A 6,000-nucleotide genomic window follows, 5' to 3' on the forward strand; every position below is an offset into this window, starting at 1 on the left:
GTGGGAGAGGGAGGAGGTCTCCGGCCCTCCCTCTCAGCACCCCGCGGGGGCTCCCGCCGCCCGGCCGCGGCGTCGCCCCCTGTGAAAGCGGCGCGGGAGGAGAGAGAAGCGGGCGGCAAACGCCAAGTGCTCCGCGGGGACAGAGATGCGGGATGGCAACGCGGGATGCCACGGAACTCCGCCTGGAAAAGCTTGCCCGTGAAGGTTTTCGGTACGGACCCCTCTCCCCCCACCATCCCAGGGCATCGGCACGGACGCTGTCTGAAACTGGCACTTACTGTTCGTGCTGGCTGGGAACAGCGTCTTGCCCCCCACAACTCGCAGCGTTTGAAAACTTAAGAATGAAGAAAAGAGCTTAAAACTGTATGATCTAATACTTCCCCCCCCCTCCCCCCCTCCCCGTCCAGAGAGAGAATGTCTTCCTTCTTCTAGTTGTTCTTTGAAACCCATTGAAGGCGCGAGGTGGTCATCTCATCTCGAGAGCTCTTTCAGAAAGCAGCCTGTCTCCCTGGGACAAGCCACTGTGTCAGTTTTTCCAGAACAACAGCTTGGATGGATTCCAGAGTGGTGAATCTAGCCCTTCAGCTCTTATAACAAAACTCAGGAACTGAGGGAATAACACTTTCTGTGACGTAGGAGCAAAAGCTCAGCAATTTTCTACCTGGTCTGGCCATACAAAATATAAATAATGATAAACGTTTTCCTAATATTTTAAAATTAGTTTTTGATGGCCATGTGCTTTTCTTTCAGGCCCTTGTTGTACGGTACATTCTGTGGGTGTAGGGCAAGTGGTGCTTCTGGTGGGATTTTAATTTAATTTGCCAGTTTTTCACCTGTCCTCCAAAAGAATTAACCCCAGGAATATAATCCTAATTCCTTTTACCACATAACACAATTTCCATTAGTCTTGGTGACTTTGGGGTATGAACTAGTGCATGTATTTCTCTTTAACCTTCGGCCCACTTGAAGTACAGAGAGAGACACAAGGTGCCTCTCAGCTGCTCCGGGTATGTCTGCCTTCCTCTTCTGACCTGCACCTCCGACACTTCCCAGCTAGTGCTCCCAGCCAGGGAGAGCAAGAGCATCACTTGAAATAACAGACTGCCAATTGTAGTTCACGGGGCTGAAAGGAATCGAGTCCCTTTTTATTTGTCAGAGTTGAATAATGCTGTTTTCTCCAAACTTTGCACACAGAACACCAGCCCTACTGGTCCGTCTCACATGGGTGTCCACAAACCCAACATCCACACTCACTCAGACACCCCATAATGAATGAGGAATATGCTTTGTGGTTGGCACCGCTGTGGTGTGGGGCACACGGGGTTGATATTGTGCGTGGGTGTCAGCCGTAACTCCAGTTCAGTTTGGGAGTTGTGCTTCCTCAACACAGCAACATTACCAGGTATTCAGTAGTGTTCACCATCTCTTCACAAACCCTGCAGCCATGGTCTCACAGAGCTTCATCACTGGTTCCCAGGCAGCTGACATGCAAACTCACCAACTTCATCAGAGATGGGTCATATTAAAACCTAAATTATTTTACCAATATCCTCATGAACTGACAGTGTCCCCTCTCTCAGTACTGACCAGATGGAGTTATCTGTTCACATAAATTCTGTTTGAAGAAGCCCCAGAGCCTCTGCTAATGGTTCTGGTGCAGATGTGTGCACAGAGCCCTGGGGAAGCTCTTTGCTTGTTGTGTAAAACCAGCCTCATGGACTGCTATAAAACTCCTGAAAGTGATTCAGTGCCCACTGCTGGGAACTGGATTCCTCAAGGACACTTCTCCCTTGTATCTTCTTCCAGACAGTGCTGCACCCTGGCCTTTGGGAGGTAGCCACTTCAAGGATCCTTCATAATTTAAGCAACCATGCATACACTGATGGCTCAGTTCTACCAGGATTTCTCAGCATATTTACCTAAATTGCTAAGTCTTAAGAAAAATACAGTCTTTAACACTTTGCACCATGCTTGGGATCTAAAACAGGGTCTGCTAAAACATTCCCACTCCTTCTGCTACTTAGCTAGATCGCCAGAATCACTACACCAGGTTTTATGATGGTGAGATCCCACCTGTCTGTATTAGTGATGATTTGGGAGCAGGATAAATCAACAGCAGGAAATGTTAGATTATTGACAACTTGTGGGGCAACAAACCACAGCCAAAAATGTTTTCAGTGGCATCCTATGCCCTGTATTTGCTTGTAGATCCTCATGTGAGGGTTGTGTTTATGTCAACAGCTAGTGCAAGTCAGCCTGATCTATATAAATGTTTTGCTACAACTGGAACCATGATAGCAGCCTGGAATGCACTGGCCTGGTGTGCATTTTAGGTTGTTGCACAAGACATCACATTGGAGTTTCTTTTATTCTGACAGCAGGTATTGAAGGTTTTAACAGACTGTGTAGTCCCCTGTAAAAAGCCTGTGTGACAGAATATGTCCAGGGGGGTTCCTCTCTGAACACCCAGGGACTTGTCTCATATACACTAAACTCTCTACTCCACCTGAGCAGGGTCAGTAGGTACATTTGCACTCTCTGTGCATCTTCCAAGATGAAAATGTTATGGCAAGACATGCCTGTATAATAAGTAATCCTTGCTTCCAAAGGCCATGTAGGGTGAGTGTGGGACTGCTCTAACCTTCAACCTTTGAATACAGGGCACAAAATCAGCTTTTGGCTACCTTTCCCCATTTTATCCCAGCTTCGCGTGCCCTCAGGCATGGAGAGAATGAGGCTCTCAAGCCTCCTTTCATCCCTTGAAAAGAAAGAAAAGAAAATTACTTGTTCAGAAAAAGTAAATAAGAGCATCACAGGATGGCCACCAGGCTCCTGTGGTAAAGTCTGACCAAGAGGTTCTGTCGTGTGCATTTCTCATACTCAATGTCAGGAATTGCTGTCCAGAGAAGCTGTGGCTGCTCCCTCCCTGGCAGGGCCCAAAGCCAGGTTGGATGGGGCTTTGGGCACCCTGGTCTGGTGGAGGGTGTCCCTGCCTATGGCAGGGGGTTGGAACTGGTTGATCTTTGAGGTCCCTTCCAACCCAAACCAGTCTGTGATTCTACACTCCAATCACTGCAGCCAGTCGTGAAGGGCTTAGTTCTCTGGTTATAGAAATGTGGTGAAATTGGTACAGCTGATGTCTGTAGTCAGCTTTAACTACCCTTTTGCTACAAACATTTCTGTGTTCAGGACAACAAAGACCCTGGAACTGCAGAGCATCTTGTACTGCCACAAAGGGTAGCAGTGACCCCAGGGCCTAACACCCCTGGTACAAGAGCAGATGTAGGCACTCAAAGGCCTTTTTAGGTATTGAATCCCATGGGGTCCTAACTCACCTGGGCATTTTATTAATCTCTTAGCATTTTGAAACACACAGAGAGCTACTTTTGAATTAAGGAAACTGAAAATAATGTGTAGCTGGAAGTAGAAGAGATATCTTCCATCTATGGACAGCAGATTAGGGTATTCCCAGCACATTTTAATCTTGTTTAAAGCCCTGCTGTGAATCTCTGTGTGGCTTTGATCTCAGTGTCATACAGAAACGACCAGATTTTAGTAGCTCTTGTGTCAGATGGGATGCTGTTGCTTCAGGGCTGAGCGTGATTTGATTTTTTTTGGTGCTGCAGAAAAAACCTAAGGTCAAAAAGGGCAGTAGAATGTCCATAACTAAAATTTTCTCATGTGTCCTCTAGCTGTCTAAGAGATTTGCTTCTCCTCCCAATAAAAATAAACTATGTCAGCACTGTGGGGGCGTCACAGAAAATCACTAGGTTTACTCTACCGAGGGACAGCTCTTTATAAACCCCAGTTTACACAAAAGAGATAAATGCCTTATGGAGAAGACGCCCAGTTATGCAGCTGCAGAAGCCAGTGGTCACAGAACAGCCCCAGGTAGAAAGCAGCTGTATGAACCCAGTCTTGAGTTGCATAAATACCACGGGAAGGGCTTGGCTGGAACGGGGTGGGGGGGGGGTGGGGGACCAGAAGATCCCTTGTGAGGTGCAAGGTAATGCAGGCAGGAACAGGGAAGACGTGTTTATACCATACCCCTTCTAAGAATGTGGCATACCTTAGGCAAAATTTAGGAGCATGTTCGGCAGCCTGCCTGCCATTGTCAAAGCTCAACCAAAATGATGCCAGGGCAGGATAGCATTAGTCATGTTAAGGTTTAATTCTGGTGTCTCTTGCTAATTGGTGAAAACGAAGTGGTCTGTGATCATGCATTTAATTCTCCTAGACTCTCTCTTAGGTTACAAATTGGTGTGACATGAGATTAGGAGAGTCCTGGAAAGTAAATACCCGCTAATGCCTCATTATGAACTATTAGACATTTATTCGGATTGCTTTAAGCTGAGAGGACAGCTGGTCTACAATGGTTTAAAGAAGGAAGCAAATGCTACTACACATCCCTAGGGTCTTCTCTGCTCTTAAAGGCATTTGGGGGTTTGTTTTCTCTTGCCTAATGTTACTCTAGCTACCATTTAGAGGACTCAAGTCAGAGGCTTTCCTCAAAGAATTAGCCTGTGCTAAAGCCACACACCTTCCTGGCTCTTTTAAATTTGTACTGTGAGACCTTTGGTTATTGTAGTATTTCTTCTGTGTCTAGGAATACGAAACTATTTAAAAGCATCTGAAATGTAACAGATTATCAAATACTTGGTGTCACTCAACAATAGCTGTCTGGTTATTGTAAAATAAATACAAGGAGTCGGCTTTCCAGACTTAAAATTTCAGCATGGCCAAATGTAAAGTTATACACTTGGAGAAGAAGGAAATACAGACCTGTAAACAAGCAACTGGTTATCCCATGGGTTATAATGACACGGAGGAATTTAGAAGGCACACGAATAAGCTGGGCACACTATGTCACAATAATCCTTATGTGCATAAATGGAAATATAGCACATAGCTTCAAGGAGATCTAATGACTTGCTTTTGACTTGTTGCAACTGATTCTAGAAGACTTGTGTAGATTTGGTGTTCTGAGCAGCCCTGTCAGAATATTAGTGGAGCAGAAACACACTCTGTATTAAGGTCCAAGGGTTCCCTATTATAACAAAGGTGGGGAATGATTTTTATCATCATCAGTACAGATTTTTTAGTGTTAAAGCTACAGGTAATCTCTGAATGTTGTATTATCTTTCTGTGGCTGTAGTATACACCATGGAGGATATCTAACACTTCATAAGTGTGACTTTGGAATTCAGTATAATCAGTGTCCAGGCAAATCCTTGCAGCATAACAAAAGACAACTTTGCAGTCTGCAGGGCTAGATTCAAGAAAACTTTTGGCCATACTGAAGCAACTCACTCACTGTTATACCCTGACATCACTCCTGACACCAGTCATTTCCTTTGAATTCCCAAGCAGACAGTGGGTTACAGGGAGTGTTTGTGCATCCCCAAGAAATGTCTGAATACTACAGCCTTGATAAATAATTTAATTGTTATCAGTTTATGGGCTTGTTGTTGATGAAAGATTGCCCGACACAGGTTGGGCAGAGGTGATTTCAAAATGAAACCTCATGCTGGGTGACCTAGATAGAATTACACACCTAGCTTGGTTCATTCAAGAGTGCAACCATACCCCTGCTTTACATCTTGGTTTGTGAGCAAGTATTGAGTAATTTCTGAGTTTTCAGGAGTCTGAATAAGTAAACTTCCTGGAACATAAAAATCTAGAGCAACTTGAAGCATTGCAGGAATAAGATAGCTCACTACTAGCTTTAAATAGGGACCTGTACCAAGACAAACTTGGTGAAAAACTTCAGTCATCCCGGCTACTTGGAGACAGTCCCAGAGAAACAGAAATAAGAGCTGTCTCTTCAGTCTGGTATACAGAACTCTTGTCACTGAAAGTTTATTTATTTATATTAAAATGAAGTGCATATTAGCTGTGAGGAGACTTAACCCCTTGACCAACTTCCAAAGTGACTTACTAGACTCTTCATCCCTGCAAGTGGCAAACTATGCCAACAACCACAGCTATTAGACATGATGC

The sequence above is a fragment of the Gallinula chloropus genome (assembly GCF_964237585.1).
Source record: "Gallinula chloropus genome assembly, chromosome: 3".
In the NCBI taxonomy this organism is placed as follows: Eukaryota; Metazoa; Chordata; class Aves; order Gruiformes; family Rallidae; genus Gallinula; species Gallinula chloropus.